This window comes from Gossypium hirsutum, chromosome A02 (assembly GCF_007990345.1).
Source record: "Gossypium hirsutum isolate 1008001.06 chromosome A02, Gossypium_hirsutum_v2.1, whole genome shotgun sequence".
Lineage (NCBI taxonomy): Eukaryota > Viridiplantae > Streptophyta > Magnoliopsida > Malvales > Malvaceae > Gossypium > Gossypium hirsutum.
Genome location: NC_053425.1, coordinates 41,030,987 through 41,052,647, shown reverse-complemented (window position 1 = coordinate 41,052,647; position 21,661 = coordinate 41,030,987). Strand labels below are relative to the sequence as shown.

Below are 21,661 nucleotides of genomic sequence, written 5' to 3'. Positions count from 1 at the left end.
TAATACAAGGATTATTTAGAGGTTTAGAGTTACTATCCATATAATTCAATTGCTCATTCTTATGCCAAGACTATAGAGTAGATAATCTGAAGTATTCATCCCTCTTCCATTTGTGTCGCATTGCATCACCTGATGTACCTACGTAGAAACACATAAACCATCAATCTTTTTATTTAAGAGCTCTACCTAGTTTGATAACATGGTGACCACATCGAGGCTAAAAACACCAGTGGCTTTTGTAGGCTTTGTCCTCATGACTTGCCACTGATAATTATTTAGTGACATCTATTCAATGAACTCATAAGCCTCCTCAGGTGTTTTGTTATTTAGGGTACTGCGAATGGCTACATCGATCAGTTGTCTAGTTGACGGGTTCAAACCATCATAGAAAGTCTGAACCTGTAACCATATGGGTAACCCATGGTGAGGGTACCTTCTCAATAACTCCTTATACCTCTCCCATGCATCGTATAGGGTTTCTAAGTCTATTTGCACAAAGGAAAGATATCATTCTTCAACTTTGCCGTATTGGCCAGCGGAAAGTATTTCAATAGAAACTTTTCTGTCATTTGCTCCCATGTAGTGATGGACCCTCGTGGTAGAGAATTCAACCACTATTTAGCTTTATTCCTTAATGAGAAGGGAAATAACCGAAGGTGAATGGCATTATCAGAAATGCCATTAATTTTGAAAGTATCATAGTACTCTAGAAAGTTAGCCAAATGAGTATTTGGATCATTATCTTGTAAACCATCAAACTGAATAAACTGTTGGATCATCTGAATGGTGTTCGGCTTCAGTTTGAAGTTATTTGCAGCAATAGCAAGTCTCACAATACTCGATTCATCCCCCGCTAAATTAGGCTTGGCATAGTTGTACATAGTACGAGGAGCAAGATTCTAATTTACAGGCGGCAGCCACAGGAGATAGCGTATTATTTTGATTTTCAGCCATCTCCTTGGTAATATTAGTATTGTCCTCTTGCTCTTCCTTTATATACTATAGATTCTGCCTTATTTCTCTACGACTTTTGCGAGCTATGCTTTCAAGTTCACTATCAAATAATAGAGGTCCTGATGGGTTTCTTCTAGTCATAAACTAAAAGAACCTACCAGAAGCAAATAAGAGAAAAAAGTTAGTAAATTAAAGTAAAAACCAAAATAAAAATAAAAATAAAATAATGGCTAAAGTAATAAAAATTAAGTGTTCCTAATATTTTAGTCCCGACAACGGCACTAGAAACTTGATGGGTCACAAAACTAACTAATATTTAAGGGAAGCGCACCTATCGAACAATAGTATAGCTATGGTGAGTCCAAAATATCGTATCCACAAGGACTAAAAGTACTACTAATAACTATTTTATTGGATAAATGTTGAGATATTAAACGAAATGTATGAATTGAGTAAGGCAAGTTGCTGAATAACACCATAGCCGGGCTATTGTAATTGAATAATAAGACCATAACCGGGTTATGGCATATGAATGAAAGACCACGGCAGGACACCTTGGCAATGTATGTGTAAGACCATAGTTGGACTATGGCATCAAAAAATTGATGAATTTGTATCGTTAGCATTGGTAAACCAGAGCTGTTTGATAAGAGTATTGATGACAAATGGAAATGTATCCGTACAGGTATGTACGAAAAACTATTTAAGTATTGAGTTAAGAACTCTTTAATCATAATAGGGATGAATGCTATGATAGCTCATGATTTGATTCTTTGAATGTTTATGATATTATCCATTTTGAATTGCTAATGGATGTTGTGATTATTTCATGTTCACATACGAACTTACTAAGCTTTATAACTTACTCTGTTTAATCTCTGATGTTTTATAGTTCTACAAAGCTAGCTTGAATCCAGGAATCATTAGAGACTTCATCGCACTATCGATCATCTATTTTGGTACTTTTGAAGTTACGTATATATGATATATGGCATGTATAGGCTTGTGTCAATTTGGTTTGTTTGATGGATGTGTATTTTGGCCATTGGTGTTGGCATAAGATGATAAAATTGATGATGTTTTATGAATGTACAATGGTTCTATTTTAATGTTTGGCAATAGACCTATATTGAATGAATGTGGGCAAAGTGATTATGTATATTTGAATTGGTTGAGTGAGATGAATTATATATGTGAATTATGCTTAGTAAAGCAAGATAAATTGATTGGTATTTGAATAGATAAATGATATGGATTTGAGTATTGAATTTAGTTGAAATGGATATGGTATGGTTATGCATTGGTTGATGAAATTTCACTACATATTTGTGACTTAAAATGGTACCAATTGAGTTTGCTTAGGTATGTGCAAAAAGGGTGCCAAATTGGCTTTGCAAATGGCCTATTTTTGTCTACACGGGTAGAGACACGGGCGTGTGTCTCAGCTGTGTGCGACACACGGTTAGGTTACATGGCCATGTGTCCCCTGGTGTTGAAATTGACTTGAATTCAGTATGCTCCACACAATCTCACACACGGGCGTGTGACTAGTAGTGTGGTATAAGTCAGTATACCCCTTAATGGCACACGGCCTAGCACATGGGCGTGTGTGGCCATTTCGAGGGGCAAACGGGTGTGTGGTCGGCCATGTGACTCAAGTCAGTATATACTCTAGTTTTTGCATGGCTTGGTACATGGGCGTGTTCTCGGCCATGTGATGCAAGATAGTATGTATGCCCTGTTTCCACACGGCCTAAGACATGGGCGTGTCTACTAGCCGTGTGAGGCACATGGCCTGTTCTCACGGGTGTGTGACCTCTGGTTATATAAAAAAATTTAAGTTTTCCAAAACAATCATATGTTACCAGTTTAGTCTCGAACCATTTCTAAAGCATGTTCAAGGCCTTGTAGGCCCTTATAAGGGATAATGTGGTTGTATTAAATGATGTATGAGAATGAATGCTTTATGATGATAAATGTATGATATATGTGTTATGTTTGATTGGTAATACCAGATAACCCTATTTCGACAACGGATACGAGTTAGGGGTGTTACAAGTTATGCCCAAGAAAGACGACATATTGATAGCACTAGATAGAACATATGTTTTCCCCTAACTTATTGGTTAATTTGTTCCCATTTAGTTATCTTTAGCTTACATTTTAGCATTTTCAGTTTAATAAATTGCATTTTACAACTCAGTGAATCCTAGCCTGTTTTATCCTTAATTTTTTTTATCTTATTGCATTAATGTTGTTGCATGAGTTAATTCCAGATTACGTCTAGAATTTTTGCCACACTTGACACCTTTTCGGATAAGAACCAAAATTGCGTGAGCTGTCCAGTCTGGTATAACCAACCTGTACAAATAAGGACAAAATAATTTTAGGGAAAGGGCACTTGTACTATGGGGGAGCATGTAAAAGGTGGACATGAGAAGAAAAAGGTGCAACACCCACCCGTATCCGAGACCGGGCTAAGGTACGAGGCGTTACCAGACAAACATACAAACATTAAACTAAAATACGAGCCATAAAATTTTATTCATATTTCAAAGCGTTCATTCTCTTACACATAGTCCCTTATTTGAGTCTATGGAGCCCAAAACATACTTTAGAAAGGGTTTGGGACTAAACCGAGAACTTACGAAAATCTTGGAAATTTCATGCTTTAAGGCTCCACATGCCCGTGTCCCAAAGTCGTGTTCCATACACGGCTGAGACACACGGTCGTGTCTCTGCCTGTGTGGAATATACCTAGGCTATTTTCCAAGCTTTGGTCAACCTTGATCTCTTACACACTTATACAAAATCAAAAGCATATAACATGGTATTCATTTAATGATTAAACATCCTCAATTAAACCACAAACATAGCATTTGTATGTCATCATACATGTGTCTCTCATACTTATTTTACCTTGTTTATTATAGTACCACTTATACATTTATACCAAGATTATCATTTTACCAAATATCTTCAGCTTAATCATCAAGCATTCATATTTAAAGCTAGATCATATCTTTATAAAATACCATGATTCAGATGCGCAGAATAACATCTTTGCCTAAAACATTTCAATTCAATTCCATACCCAACAAGCATTACATTGAGACTAGTCATATATATATACATGTCATGATACATAACATTCTTTTTTTGTTTTCTTATAAACACATATCATTTATTTCATTATATCAATATTTCATATACCATAGTTTCCATGTATTCCACATATATTTATTTTCCTCCTCCTCTCCATTCCACATCCTTAATGTATATAGCATTCTTGTAAGTACGATTTCACAATTTACTAATAAATGTTCACTTCAAACTGTCCACACGAGTCATAGTCACTTAATTATTTATAATTTGAGCTAAGAGCTCCAAATTAAGATCCGTAAATTTCTCCTGAAACTATACTCACATATCTTTCCACCATAAAATTTTCATAATTTTTGGTTTAGCCAATTAGTACAGTTTATTCATTAAAATTTTCCCTGTTTCACTTTCTGACAGTTCTGACCTCTCTTCACTAAAAAATAATTATCTCACAGTACAGAACTCGGATAATGTTCTTGTTAATTTATCTTGAAAATAGACTCATTATGGATTTTAAAGATATAATTTTGAGCCTCTAATTATTTTTCTCCAAATTTTTGTGATTTTCCAAAGTCAGAATAGGGGATCACGTAATCATTCTGAATCAGTCTCACAAAAACATTGATATCTCAAAATATAGAACTTCTTTGCTTTCTATGTTTCTTTTATATGAAAATAGACTCATTAAGATTTAATTTTATATCTAATTCAGTCTTTGATTAAATTTATACTATTTTTGGTGATTTTTCAAAATCACGTCACTGCTACTGTCCAAAACAGTTTTATTGCTAATTCACTCTTTCACACTTTCTTTGTATTAACCTCATTTTAACATACATATCACAAATCATTTTCACCACATTTCATACATCACAAGTATAGGCCCATGATCACAAGGTCACCATAAAATCATCCTCATGTATAACTTACTTGTTTATAACCTTACCACATCCTGGTCACTTAATGAACACATCATTCACATAACCAAGTTCCTGCACTTATTCATCACAAAACTCACAAAGCAATACATAGAGAGTCTCCCGTTGAACACTTCGGATCAATCCTCGATACTTGGTGGTTTCAGCACATAGCTCCACCCATCATATAGTTCGGCTCTCTTGTACACTTGGTGAACACTTAGTACCACCCATGTGACCTAGCCAGTTTATCTCGTAGCTCTCTTGTCTACATGGTGTCCTTCACTTGGAACCACGCATGCGACCTAACTACATATATCCCGTAGCTCTCTTGTCTACATGGTGTACACATAGTATCACCCATGCGACCTAGCTACATCATAATGTCTTGTAGCTCTCTTGTACACATGATGTGCACTCAACACTAAACATGTGACCTAGCTACATACCATCTGTATCATCCAATCTTTCCGAAGGTTCAACCGGGATTTCTCTCTCTTTTCCAACAATTTCACCAATCAAGTAATTATCCACAAACATATTTCCAATATTTTTATAAAATATCATAATACAAGTAATAGTGATGTATTACTTACATATAAACTTACATCTCATTTAATATCAACGCAATAACATTAAATTACACATTGTCTTATTAAAAATCATATGAACTTACAATTTCGCATAATATCCATAATCATAGAAAGCACATTTATGTATGATAATTCAATGCACTTCATGTACCATAGAAATATTTTTAAATCAATTCATAAACTTGGCACCATAATCATTTAATTTAACATAATTCAATTAATTCACTAAATTTAACTTTCAAATATAAATTACAGCATTATTGTTGTATTATTATCATACCAACTTACATACTTTCAACACCTCGGAGATCATAGTAAATATATCAATTTTACATTGAAACATGCATAAATTAATGCTTATTATACATATGAACTTACCTTGATATTAAAACGGCCATTTTACCAACTTTCCAAATTTTCGATTTTTCTCTCATTCTAGGTTCAAATTCCGGGATCTAAAACATCATATTTTACTTATTTAATTAATGTACTATTCAAAACAGTCCTTAACTCAAACTTTGGAAAAATTACAATTTTGCCCCTAAACTTTTGCATATTTACACTTTTGCCCCTAGGCTCGGGAATTAAACTTCATCCCTTATTCTTATGTTTTATGACATGATGATCACTTTTCCCTTCTATGGCAACATCAAATTCTCACTCTAACATATACTTATGACTATTAGGTATTTGTACCGATTAAGCCCTTTTGCTCGTTTTCACTTAAAACCGAGTAGCACAAGTTGTCTAACATAATTTAAAACCTCATATTGTATCATAAAACACCAGAATACACAAATTTTACCTACGGGTATTTTTCCAAGTATGAATCCTAGGTTGAATTATTGCTAGCATAAGCTAAATCAAGTTATTGGGACTCCAAAAACGTAAAGAACTTGAAAAACGGGGTTAGAACGAACTTACAATTGAGCTTGGGAAGCTTGAAAACCCTAGCCATGGAGTCTCCCTTGATATACACGTCCATGGTGAAGAAGATGAGAAAATTGGCTTTTAATTTTGTATTTTAATTCATTTTACCCCTAAATGACCAAAATACACTTACTACTAAACTTTCCAAAAATTCCATCCATGTCCAATTTTTGTCCATAACTTAGAAATTGGTCAAATTTATATTTAAGACCTTCTAATTAATATTTCAAATCAATTTCATACTAGAAACTTCTAGAATGCAAGTTTTGAAACTTATTCAATTTAGTCCTTAACTTCGAATTAAGTACTTTACGCATAGAATTTCTTCACGAAATTTTCACACAATCATGCAATCATATCATAGACCTCAAAATAATCATAAAATAATTATTTATATCTCAGATTTTGTGGTCCTGAAACCTCTGTTCCAACTAGACCCAATTTTGGGCTATTACAAAAGGTGCCTCCTTGAGTGTTTTTCTCTCCATCATCATCTTCATCATCCGACCTTGGAGCTTGTGGCCATGGTAGCTTAAATCTCTCATGGGTGAGCCAACGTGAAAACCAGATGTAGACTAGCTCCTGACGAGGAGACCTAAGTGCGCGACAAGAGGGAATAGTGAGATTCAGTCAAGTTGTCTAGGGATAGTATTCTCCATTCGATTCTTTCTTATTTCTTTCTAAATGTTGGTGATTACTCTCTGATTTTGATTGTATAGAAGTATTGATTAATTCTTGGTGAAATTTTATCTTATTTAATCTTGCTTTATTGTTTAATCTTTGGGTTTGAATGTTTTTTAACATGGAAGTGTTATTGCAGTCCCTGACACTGGAAAGTGCAGTGGCGGTTTGAGCCAACAAGCATTACAATGAAATTGTGTGAGAATTAGAGGAATTTAGTCCACTTGTTCTTAACAGTGCCATACTACCATCATCAGAAGGTGCAGTTAATATGCATGATTAAGTCTGAGATTAGATAGAGGAGTAATGCTAAGATATACATTGAATTTTATTGCATGACAATCACCTATACTTTTATACCTTGAGAGCACTTAGTAATCTGCTGAAGATTCATGTTGGGGATCTCAGTTTATCATCATCATATTTATTTTATTGTTTTTAAAGTTATTGCATCGACAACTATCCTTACAATTCATCTCGTTTATATCCAGTTATTGTACCGATATTAATAGACAAAAGACACCCATCCTTGTGGGATCGGTATCCAACAAGCTCAGATCTGTCTACAATACTTGCATCAACAGTGTACGCTTGCACATTATTGCTGTGACGTTAAACAACTGATCAAGTTTCTGGCACCGTTGTTGGGGATGGTTTTTGTTTAATGTTTATTTTTTTTGTGTTTTTGCGTGTTTTTGCACTTTATTTTCCTTATATAATATTTAGTATTCACTAACTATTTCTTTTACTTTGTTCCTATTTCATTAACTTCAATTTAGGTGTTTCATGACCCGAAGAAATTTGGACTTTCTGGCTACTTTTGATCCAGAAATTGAAAGGACTATTTAGAATAGAATTTGAGAATAAAGAAATATGGCTCTACCAAGGAACAATGTAACCATACCCTTGATGTAGCAGCAAAATGTTAATAACCTATTATTGCTGTAAGATGCTCACATACAAAATAGTATTATATGAAATTTTGTAGTACCTGTTTTTGATGATTTGCAACCAGAAGTTGTTAGGCTAGTAATCCAAGCTGGGAATTTCGAACTCAAGCCAGTAATGTTTCAAATATTGAATTCTAATGGACAATATGCTGGACTACCACATGAAGATGCGAGAGAACATCTTAAATCCTTTTTATTGACCTATGCTTCCTTTAGTAAACAAGGCGTTCCTGATGACGCCTTGGATATGCAATTATTTCCTTATTCCTTACAGGGAAGAGCACATACTTGGCTTTTTGGACTACCTTCCGAGTCATTACTTCTTAGGATGCACTAGCATCATAGTTTGTTTTGTGATTTAACTTGCTGACAATGAATGCTTGTCTTCAAAATGATATTACTACTTATCATCAGCTGGATGATGAAAATTTTCACACCACATGGGAACGTTATGAAACTTTACTCCAACATTGTCCCATGCACAGCATTTAACCAGAAACGCAAATCGAGACTTTTTATAATGGGCTAAATTCACATACAAGAAATCTTGTCGACGCATCAGCCAATAAAGCTCTGCTGGATTGTACTTATAATGATGTTATGAGAATTCTTGAGAGAAATGCTGAGAATGATTATCAATACCCTATCTCTAGAACTACACAAGCAAAAACCACTCTTGGAGTTATTGAATTGGATGCAATAACCGCACTAATTGCTCAAGTTTCTTCTTTCACAAACATGATTAAAAATATGCAAGGGACAAGTGGCGTTGCACCTATACAAGTCGGTCAACAAATTGATTTTCCTACTTTTTTTTGTAAGATTTGTAGTTACAACCATAACTATAGAGACTGTCCACAATATGCAGAAAATGCCTGTTATATTAGTAACATTCGCAACAATTCTTATGGAAATTCTCTCAACAACTCTGCACACAACTAATCATTTTGGGGAACTCAGAATGCTGGACAAAATGCTGTGACATTCAGATATGGGAATACATCTACTCATGGCAATCATTTTGGGGAACTAATTGATCCTTGGCTCAACCGGAAGGGCAAATAAAAGAAAACTTCTTAGTTCGTGTGGATAAATTCATTTTTCTGGTTGATTTTATCATACTTGACTGTGAGACAGACAAGGATGTTCCCATAATCTTGGGATGTCTATTTCTAGCCAGTAGCCAAACTCTAATTGATGTGTATAAAGGTGACCTAACCATATGACTTAATGATAAGCAAGTCACCTTTAGTGTTTTTGAATCTGTTCAATGCAAGGACAAAGAAGAATGCCATGCTGTTGATGTGCTAGATGATTTAATTGAGGAAGAATTCAGTGGCCAAAGCACAATGCTCTTTGATGAGTTTACAGTGACATCTGATGCTAAATTCTTAGCCGATTGTGATATCATGGTTGAATCTCAGAATCTTAAACTCAAGCATGGATGGTAGATTGAATCCTTAGACATAGCCAATAGAACAACCCTAATTTTCAAACCATCTATTTAAGAAGCTCCTACTCTGGAATGTAAACCACTACCTCATAATTTTAAACATGTCTTTCTAAGTGATCACAATACTCTCCCGATTATTGTTTCGGTAATACTAGACGCAACTCAAGAAGAGAAATTGGTCCTTATTCTCAAACAACATAAACAAGCTATTGCTTAGAGTATTGTTGATATTCAAGGTATTAGTCCTTCTTTTTCATGCACAAGATCAAATTGGAAAATAAAGGCAAGCAATAAATTGAACAATAAAGAAGATTAAATGAGAAGATGTAGGAACTTGTCACTGATGCTGGAATTATTTACCTGACTCCTGATAGCACTTGGGTAAGCCCAATGCAATGCGTGCCTAAATAGAGTGGCATCACTGTGTATCTCATTGATAAGGATGAATTAATTCCTACATGCATTCCCAAGGGGTGGCAAGTTTGTATGGATTATCACAAATTGAATGCGGCCACAAAGAAGGGTCACTTCCCACTTCCTTTCATCGACCAAATGCCGGATCTGCCTGCTAGAAAAGCCTATTATTTCTTTTTAGACAACTAATTTGGATAAAATCAAATTTCTATTACACCAGAGGATCAAGAGAAAACAACATTCACTTGCCCTTTTGGTACTTTCGCTTTTCGTCGTATGCCTTTTGATCTTTGCAATGCACCAGCCACATTTCAAAGGTGCATGATTGCATTATTCTCAACTATGATCGAAGACTCTTTAGAGGTGTTTATGGATGATTCTCATTCTATAGGAATGATTTTGATCATTGCGCTGACAATTTGGATAAAGTACTGAAGCAATGTGAGGACACACATCTTGTCCTGAATTGGGAAAAATGACATTTCATGGCAACTGAGGGAAATGTGTTAGGACACCGCATCTCTAGTCAAGGCATTCAAGTAGACAAAGCTAAGGTGGAAATCATTGAGAAATTACCTCCACCAACAAACGTGAAAGGTATTCACAGTGTTTTGAGGCATGCAGGGTTTTACCGATGGTTTATTAAATATTTTTTGAAAATTGCAATGCCCTTATGCTCATTGCTAGAACATAATAAAAAATTCTTCTTTGATGATGCATGTCTTGATGCCCTTATTCAGTTAAAAAAGGAGCTAGTGAATGCACCCATTGTCGTTGCACCCGATTGGTCTTAACCTTTTGAAGTTATATGCGATGCAAGCGACTTTACTATGCATGCAGTGCTAGGACAATGACAAAGAAATACATTTCACGCCATCTATTATGCTAGCAAAACTCTTATAGAGGCATAACTCAATTATACCACCACAGTGAAAAAATTGCTAGCTGTAGTTTTTACTTTCGATAAGTTTCATTCCTATCTTGTCAGTACAAAAGTTACTGTATTCACTAATCATTCGATATTGAGATATCTCTTTGCGAAAAAGAATGCCAAACCAAGATTGATACACTAGATATTACTATTACAAGAATTTGACATTGAGATAAAAGACTATAAGGGTTTAGAGAATCAAGTTGCAGACCATCTATCTTGATTAAAGGTTGACAGCGAAGAAGGAAACATACTTCAAATTGTCGACGCATTCCCAGATGAGAAGTTATTTGTTGTAAATGTACCCTGTGTGGAAAACTCCCATTGTGTGTCACAGGCCATAGAAAAGAAAGATTTCTTCGTGGCGTAATGAAGTATCATTGGAATAAGATGTATTTATTCAAGGTATGCAATGAAAACATTATTCGACTTTGTGTTCAAGGAGAGGAGATGCTTTCAATCTTGAAGCATTGTCATGATGCTCCTTATGGAGGTCATTTCAGTGGTATAAGAACTACTGCTAAAGTTCACCAATCCAAATTCTACTGGCTGACATTATTCAAAGACGCCCACACTTTTGTAAATCAATGTGATAGGTGTCAGCGCATCAGTTCTATATCCGACGCAATGAAATGAGGTTGAATTATTTGATGCTTGGGGTATGTGTTCATTTGGAAATCTATATATATTAGTAGTTGTTGACTACGTTTCAAAGTGGGTGGAAGCTGTTGCAGTCCCATAGGATGATTCAAGGATAGTTCTAAAATTTTTTCACAAGCATATGCTCACATAATTTGGCACACCAAAGGCATTGATTAGTGATCAGGGTACACACTTTCATTGCAACCAAGTAGCGATTGTACTGAAGAGATATTGAGTTAATCATAAAATGACTACTACTTATCATCTGCAAACCAATGGACAAGCCAAAGTATTGAATCGAAAAATTAAGAATATTCTTGAGAAGGTTGTAAACCCTTCAAGGAAAGATTGGTCTTTCTGACTGGATGATGCTTTATGGGCATTGCAGACAGTATACAAAACTTTATTAGGGTTGTCGTCGGATCAATTGGTTTTTGGAAAAGCATGTCACTTGCCAGTCGAACTAGAAAACAAAGCAATGTAGGTAATTAAGTAAGTTAACATGGATTATGAAGCGAATGGAAAGAAAAGATTGTTGGATATCACTGAACTAGACAAGATTAGGAGAAATGCTTATGACAAGATTATTTACAAGGAAAAGACCAAACATTGGCATGACAAGATTGTTTTACAGTGACAATTTATCACGGGTTAACAGGTTTTGTTATTCAATTCTCGACTCAAATTGCACCTAGGTAAACTACGTTCACGTTAGTCTGGACCTTTTGAAGCTGTCACCATATTTTCTCATGATGTAGTTACAATTTGAGATTTACGTGATGGCCGCCAGTTTAAAGTAAATGGACAGAGGCTGAAACACTATTTTGGCAATAATGATCAAAAGCAGGCAGATATTATTGAATTGGTCGAAAAGTTTTAATTTTTAATCAATACTCCATGATTTTAGTTTATTTTATTTTATTTATGTTTTGTTAAAGTTAGCTTTCCTTCTTTTTCCAGAATAATTAGGTACCATTTTTGGTGCATTGAAGTCTTACTGTCAGCGCATTCTATACGTGTGAACTACCATTTATAGCTCCTCAAAATTCAAAGAAAGTAAAATTCCACCATTGGATCAAAACTCACTCAACCATTTGATTCTTATAAACGGGAACAATTTCTATTGGACACAACTCTTCCTGCCAGTCCTATACCTCTCCACAAAACAACACCCCTCTCCATCTTCCTCTTTGACTCACTATAAATTCTCCCTCACTGTATCAACTATAAAACATTCAAGAAACCATTTTTATTTCTTTTCTTTTCTAAAAATCCTATCTTTTTATCATTAAATTGTTTTCCCTCAATAAAAGACGGCAAAAATAAGAGGCTCGGTCAAGAAAGCCACCAAATCTACTGGGGAACATGAATCCTCTACTACCACAACCTGTGAATCGAAATACCCCATGTATCGCCTCGAATTTAGGCCTAGAAGGAATAAGCCTTGAGCATGGGAACAGCTAGGAAACTGTACGTAAGTATTTAGTTGTGCATGAAAATGGCATAAATGCATGCTAGCTTTAGTGGTTAATGGTCTTGAGAAGCGTTAGAGAAGTCCTAGTTTCAAACCTGGGCTTTAGCAAAAATTTTAATTTTAAGTGAATATGGCCCTTGGTTCTAGATAGTAGGCTTCTTTATTTAAATTAGGTAATATATGATACAAAGAGAGTTGTGGTGTAGTGGTAGTGGCGTGTTGTACGTCTAAGGAGTTTGGGGGTTCGAGTCACTCTTTGCACAAAAAGAGTATTTATTTTGTTTCTTTGCTGCATGAGAAGTGGAGTCTGACTAGAACTCTGCAAGTTGGAATTTGAATGGGTCATAGAGAAAATCAAGAAGGATTTCATGGGGAGAATTGTGGAGGGATAAAGGGAGAGGTATTTGGAGAAAATTGGGGAGTTTGAATGGGAAGGGGAGTGTGTGCCGAAATTGGTCTTTAGCTTTGGGAAAACTATAGGGGTTGTGCATGTTTTGGGGTTTTGGGTTTTTCTCTTCTTTTTCTATTTTGTTAACATCCTTGGTTGCCTTCTGCTACTATACTGATTACTGCTGGGGACTTTGGCCTTCAGCTTTTACTTTGCTTTATTTTTCTTATTATGGCAGAATATACTATTTCATTTTGGTATCATCTATTCCTTCATTTCTCTTTTCTCTTCTTGGTGAGATAGCCGAACACCCTAATCTTTTCTTTCCTTTCCAGTCGCTTTTCTTATCATCTCCTCTTCCACCATATTATTTTCTTCTTGATTTTTCCCCCTAGCCGATTGCTCTTTCCCAATTCCTTTCTTCCCTCTTTTATTCTTTTTTGATTTGGAATACCGATTGTACTCGACCTTCTTTTCTCTCCCTATTCTTAATCGATTGCTTTCATACGTTGCTATTGGTTTATTAATTCATTTTTGGCAAGAGTTCCTGAATAGAATGGTAAGTGTTCATATTGGCTCTTCTCATTCAACCTGTTCTTTCTCATCCTCTTTCTTTAAGTCGAATGCCTCCTTTCTATTCATAATTGCTGAATAATGATCTTTTCCCCATGATATGTGGTTCGTTGGGTTGTCAGGTCCCTCGAGGAGTGGAGTAGTGCAAGTGGCCTTGAAGCAACTTACCTCTTCCTCTTATTAATTGAGTAAGGTAAGAATGCTGCCTTACTGATGGGTTAGGCCGACTATCCCTGAAGATTGTAAGTTGATGTTGTGGATCTAAGCCACATCTGTAATCAATCTTATCTAAGAAGATCTGTTGTTATGCAGCTAATAGACAAGGAGCTTCCGTTTGGTTCTAGCCAGCGATCTTAGGGTAGTAGGCTGTATTACTATCAATCAAGGCTTTGGGCTCGCGGGCAGTTCACTGAGTTTTCGCAAATAGCTGTGTAATCACACCCCCTTTCAGCTGTAAAACTAAAAAAAGCTGAAAAGCCAAAAATATGACGTTTGAGGCCACCCGAGCATACGATTGCTCATGTGGTAAGCCAAGCCCACGAAACATGGGCGAAGGAATGTAGAGGCCACCATGGGCATCCTCATGGGCTTCGACTGTTTTGGGACATGTTGGACAAAAATAGGCCGTGTGGGCCAATGGGCTTGTGGGCACCACACGGATAAAATCCAGGATATATGGTAATTACTGGACTGGGCTATGTTGTTCGTGTGGCCGTGGTAATTTTTAGGCTTGATGGGCCACACAGGCGTGTGGGCCTACTTGGGCCGCATATTGGGCCTTGGTCCCATTTACATTGTTAGGATCGTTAAGATTACACGAGTTGCTCGAGGTGACTGTAGACCTTCTGATGGGTCGAGAAGAGTACCTAGACCTCAAGGTAGGTAAAATGACCAAAATACCCCTATAGGGTAAAATGACTATTTTACCCCTCGAGGGTAAATGACTGGTTTGTGCTTTGATTTGACTGTACTGAGCATGACATTCTGCATACTTGTATGATTATGACATAACATTTTGCATGGGGTTGGGATACTGTTAAGGAGGAAGTGTATTGTACTGATGGCTTTGCCACATATACTGATACTAGCAGCTTTGCTGCGATACTGTTACTGGCAGTCTTGCTACGATATTGGTTTGTTGGTTGGGTGGGTTGACCTTGTCCCCACATGGTGTGCTGGTGGTACGGAGTGGTGTGTTCATTGGATTGGGATGGGTTGCATTTTTGTGTTGTATTGTTACTGTATTGGGCTATGGCCCACTCTGTACTATTTCTGAGCAGGGCACAGGCCCAGACTGTCATTGTATGTTGTATACCGATCGACTGATAAGGGATTACACACTGAGTTTTTGTAAACTCACCCTTTCTTTTTTACTGTGCAGATAATCTTTGGCTATATGCGATTTGGTGCTGCAAAGGATTCGGAGGTGGCCACACTACTGCTCTTGTTTTCTTTTATTTGGTGTTTAATTGCTATTAAATTTCTTTTTGGGTTTTAAATTATGTAATAAGGCCTCTCTAATTATCTAGCTTTTAATTTGGGATTTTTGTTTATTATGAATTATATCTATTAAAAGTAGAATGGGGTTTTCCAAAAGGATAACTGTTTTCAACACACCACGTTTTTGCAACATTTTTGAGTTGCTTTCGCAAACAAATAAAGTTTTAAAAGTAATAACTATTTAAAATTAATAATGAATAGCTAGAATGATTTGAGTTCTAATAAAGAGGCTTTAAGTTTCCAAACAGGTTTTCATCAGCAAAAGCAAGTTTTTGAAAAGCATTCCAATGTGACACTACGAGATTTAGCCATAATGTCTAGGCCGGGTTTGGGGTGTTACACCCTAAGCTAGTTCAGACAATTGAGCCAGTAGTCTTTTTGAATAAATGGCAAAGGAATGATTTCACAACAACGTATTAAAGCGCATCTTTCATCCCAAGCAGGGCATTTCTCTTTCACTTCAACAAGATTTAGGTAAACAAGTCTCCAAAACCTTCTCGAAGTTAAAGTGGGAAACTTTTTGCAACCATTCTAGAAGTTACTCCCCTTTTCTGGTACGTAAGTTTTATGCCAATCTTTATGGTCATGAGTTAGAGTTTATTTTCATTCAAGAAGGTTTAATACCAAGGGGTGCTACAAACATAAACAAGCTGTACAACAACAAGGTCGAAGTTGATGAACACTCCTATCTCATGGATGACATCACAGATGAAAAACGAGACCTGTTGGTGAGAGACTTGTGTATCAAAGGAGTAGTTTGAACAGGTTCCCACCAAAAGAACTATATGATGCACCGTCGGTTCTTGACGCTGCAAGGTGAAATTTGGTTTCACTTTGTCAACTGCATACTATCATCCAAATGCACCCTAGACAGAATGTATCTAATACATTCTATCGTCAAGGGCCAAAAAATTGATGTGGGCATAATACTTCACCAAGAAATAGCTGACTGCGCTACAAGGCAGACTGGGATCTTAGTTTTCCCATCACTAGTGATGTTAGTGTGCCAACAAAGAGGTATCGTGCCCCGTGCTGGTGAGGAAATCTTTGAAAATAAGGGCTCAATGAATAAAGCCTCTGTAGAAAGAATGACTCAAGGCAATGACACACCGATACTGAAGGAGGCGAAGACTAACAAGACAAGAAAGGGCAAAGCCTAAGCTAACAACAAAAGAACTATCCTGAATGTAGAGACATCTTTATGGTGCAAACTGAAGGACATCAAAAAAATTGTAAATTCCATCAACAATAGGTAGATAAAGCTTGTCACTATAATAAAAGATATTGAGAGATCCCAAAATTTGTTTTATGCTTATACTAGAGCCTAAAACAGTTTTATATTAGCCACATTAGGCCAACTGAGCCCATCCCCACTACCAGAATTCCCTGTGTTTCCACCAATCATTCACAATTATGACCTCTCTTCCTCAAATGACTACTTAAAAGACCGAGATAGACCGGTGGCATCCCCACTCATTGTGCAAGTCTCAAATAATGAGAAAGAAGAGGAATCCAAAGACATCGAAGAATGCTTGCGAAAGATTGATAGCTTATTTGAGGATGATATTTTTGCTGATCAATAAGATACTGTTATTAAGAAGGAAGTTGATGCTGTAGAAGTAGAAGTTACTGTAGAAGAGGAAGTTGTTGCTGAAGAAGATGAAGTTGCTGAAAATGAGAAAGAAAATGAAGAAGAAGATTTTGTTGAAAAGGTTGTCACTGCTCCCGAGTCTATGGGTGCAAATATTGATAATTTGGAGCGAACTAGAGTGAGATCGGGCGGAAGTTGCTGAAGTCACCAGTGAGGAGCAATGCAATTCATAGGCAATAGTGGTCTACACTGGGCCACTTCAAGTGGCCTCGCCTACATAAATAGTAACTGATGATGTTGAGGCTGAGCCAGGAACTGAGGAGCAATCCAACGACCATGTAAAGACCAAAGAAAAGAAAAGGAAGCGCGCCAAGGATAAAAAATGAAACAATGAGGAGAAGAAAAGGAGAAGAAAGAAACATCATACAACCACATCGATGACTACAGATAACTGAGTTAGTTTGTTTTAAGCTTTAGTTATAGTATTCATTCATTGCATGTAGCTGGAGATTTTATTTTGATAAGTATAAATTGTCATTGCATTTTCATTTTCATTACATTTTAGTGTTAGTGCATTGAGGACAATGCAAACTTGATGTTTTGGGGAATGCACATGGGGCATGAAAATTTTTGTTTCCGAAAATGAAGCATGCAAGGTTTAATTATAGTTAATAAAAATTGTTCAAAATTTTTTTGTTACATTCGATGCTTAATTCTTGAATCATGTAAATTAGCAATGAATGAGTTTGATAAATTTGACAGAAGGTTGTAGCTTCAATTCTTTGATGAACGGATTAGGTTGCATTGGTAATGGACAATCACTATCATTCTTTAAATCTTCAATGAATCTGCTTTGTACAGTTTCTTATATATGTATATATAGTTATAAAGTAGAGACTGTCTCCAAAGTGGGCGTCGTATGGAATGTTAAAAAAGGATCATTCCAATACAAGCGTTAGAAAAATCAATCTGGCCAAAGGCTGTCACTGCATAAGTGCGTGTCAGCATAATTACTTACTTCCTGGGGGTTTGTTGTACCCTATTGTTACTTCTCAGGAACAAGGGTACAATAATGCAACGATATCCCTTATTCCAAAAAAAAATGTATATATATACTTAGTATTATACAATAAATGTTGTAATGGTAGATAGAACTTAGGGTTTGAAGCATGATGCTAGCATTGATGTAGTTGCAACCTTATTCATTCATGCTTATGAATTGTTGACACAATATTCTTTCATCTGAAGGTGATTCATCCATTGAGAATTTAGAGGGTTCAAGTTGCTAGAATGATTATTTGCCTTAGTAAAATTTTTTATAGCCTTGCTAATTTTTATTTAACTTGAAGACAAGTAAAACTCAAGTTTGGGGGTGTGATAGCATTATAAAGAACATAGGTTTTCCCCTACTTAACATAGGTTTTCCCCCTACTTATTTGTTAAATTGTTCCCATTTAGTTATCCTTAGCATACATTTTAGCATTTCTAGTTTAGTAAATTTCATTTTATAACTCAGTGAATCCTAGCCTATTTTATCTTTAATTTTGCTATCTTATTGCATTAATGTCACTGCATGAGTTAATTCCAGATTGCATCCAGAATTGTCGCCACACCTGATAGATGTCTGCAATGTCACTACGTGGGTTCATTTCAAATTGCGTTCAGAATTGCCGCGCACCTGCCAGTTGTCCGTATAAGAACCAAAATTACGTGAGCTGTCCAGTCTGGAGATTACTCTCTAATTTCTGATTGTATGGAAGTGCTGATGAATTCTTAGTGAATTATTATATTATTTAATCTTGCTTTTATTGTTTAATCTTGGGATTTGAATGTTTTTTAACACGGAAGTGCTATTGTTGTCACTAACACTGGAAAGTGCAGTAAAAATTTGAGCGAACAAGCATTACAACAAAAGTTGAGTGAGGATTAGAGGAATTTAGTACACTTGTTCTTAATAATACGATTGTAATAGCCCAAAATTGGGTCTAGCTGGAATAGAGGTTTCGGGACCACAAAATTCAAGATAGAAATAATTATTTTATGATTATTTTGAGGTCTATGATATGATTGCATGATTTTGTGAAAATTTCGTGAAGAAATTCTATGCATAAAATGCTCAATTTGAAGTTAGGGACTAAATTGAATAAGTTACAAAACTTGCATTCTAGAAGTTTCTAGTATGAAATTGCTTTGAAATATTAATTAGGAGGTCTTAAATAGAATTTGACCAATTTCTAAGTTATGGACAAAAATTGGACATGGATGGAATTTTTGAAAGTTTAGTAAGGAAGGGCATTTTGGTCATTTGGTAATTAAAAGAAATAAAAAGGGAAAATAAAGCCAAAATTGACTCATCTTTCTCATGGAGGCCGAAATTAGCATGAGGGAAGCCATGGATAGGGTTTTCAAGCCTTCCAAGCTCAATAGTAAGTCCGTTCTAACCCCGTTTTTCAAGTTCTTTACGTTTTTGGAATCCCGGTAATTTGATTAAGCTTATTCTAGCAATAATTTAAGCTAGTGTTCATATTTGGAAAAATACCCATAGGTGAAACGTGTTTATTTTGATGTTTTATAATAGAATATGAGGTTTTAAATTATGTTAGACAACTTGTGCTACTCGGTTTTGAGTGAAAACGAGTAAAAGGGCTTAATCGGTAAAAATACCTAATAGTCATAAGTATATGTTAGAGTGAGAATTTGATGTTGCCATAGAAGGGAAAAGTGACCAGCATGTCATAAAACATAAGAATAAGGGATGAAGTTTAATTCCTGAGCCTGGGGGCAAAAGTGTAAATATGCAAAAGTTTAGGGGCAAAATTGTAATTTTTCCAAAGTTTGAGTTAAGGACTATTTTGAATAGTACATCAATTAAATAAGTAAAATATGATGTTTTAGATCTCGAAAAATGAGATTTGAACCTAGAATGAGAGAAAAATAAAAATTGGGAAAGTTGGTAAAATGGTCGTTTTAGTACCGAGGTAAGTTCATATGTATAATAAGCATTAATTTATGTATGTTTCAATGTAAAATTGATATATTTACTATGATTGCCGAGGTGTTGAAAGTATGTAAGTTGGTGTGATAATAATACAACAATAATGCTGTAATTTATATTTGAAAGTTAAATTTAGTGAATTAATTGAATTATGTTAAATTAAATGTTTATGGTGCCCAGTTTATGAATTGATTTAAAAATATGTCTATGGTACATGAAGTGCATTGAATTATCATACATAAATGTGATTTCTATGATTATGGATATTATGAGAAATTGTAAGTTCATATGATTTTTAATTAGGCAATGTGTAATTTAATGTTATTTCCTTGATATTAAATGAGATGTAAGTTTATATGTAAGTAATACATCAATTTTACTTGTATTATAATATTTTATAATAATATTGGAAATATGTTTGTGGATAATTACTTGATTGGTGAAATTGTTGGAAAAAAGAGAGAGAAATCCCGGTTGAACCTTCAGAAAGATTGGATGATACAAATAGTATATAGCTAGGTCACATGTATGGTGTTGAGTGCACATCATGTGTACAAGGAGCTACAAGACATTATGATGTAGCTAGGTCGCATGGGTGATACTATGTGTACACCATGTAGACAAGAGAGCTACGGGATATATGTAGCTAGGTCGCATGCGTGGTTCCAGGTGAAGGACACCATGTAGACAAGAGAGCTACGAGATAAACTGGCTAGGTCACAAGGGTGGTACTGAGTGTTCACCATGTGTACAAGAGAGCCGAACTATATGATGGGTGGAGCTATGTGCTGAAACCACCAAGTATCGAGGATTAATCCGAAGTGTTCAACGGGAGACTCTCTATGTATTGCTTTGTGAGTTTTGTGTTGAATAAGTGCAGGAACTTGATTATGTGAATGATGTGTTCATTAAGTGACCAGGATGTGGTGAGGTTATAAACAAGTAAGTTATACATGAGGATGATTTTATGGTGAATTTGTAATCATGGGCCTATACTTATGATGTATGAAATGTGGTGAAAATGATCTGTGATATGTATGTTAAAATGAGGTTAATATAAAGAAAGTGTGAAAGAGTGAATTAGCAATAAAACTGTTTTGGACAGTAGCAGTGACGTGAGTTTTAAAAATCACCAAAAATAGTAGAAATTGAATCAGAGACTGAATGAGATATAAAATTAAAAATTAATGAGTCTATTTTCATATAAAAGAAACAGAGCAAGAAAAGGAGTTATATATTTTGAGATATTTATGTTTTTGTGAGACTGGTTCAGAATGATTATGTGATCCCCTGTTCTGACTTTGGAAAATCACAAAATTTTGGATAAAAATAATTAGAGGCTTAAAATTATATTTTTAACATCCCTAATGAGTCTATTTTCAAGATAAATAAACATGAACATTATCCAAGTTCTGTACTATGAGATAATTAATTTTTAGTGAAGAAAGGTCAGAACTGTCAAAAAGTGAAATAGGGGAAAATTTAATGAATAAACTGTACTAATTGGCTAAACCAAAAATTATGAAAATTTTATGATGGAAACATATGTGAGTCTAGTTTCAGGGGAAATTTA

At 35.4% G+C, this 21,661-nt stretch overlaps 1 non-coding gene across 1 annotated transcript; it reads left to right on the top strand.

Annotated features, from left to right (window-relative positions):
* Window positions 1-415: 415 nt before the first annotated feature.
* On the top strand, window positions 416-521 carry LOC121216345 (small nucleolar RNA R71). Its single transcript, XR_005912514.1, has one exon. It is a non-coding gene; the product is annotated as a small nucleolar RNA R71 (small nucleolar RNA).
* The last annotated feature ends 21,140 nt before the right edge of the window (window positions 522-21,661 follow it).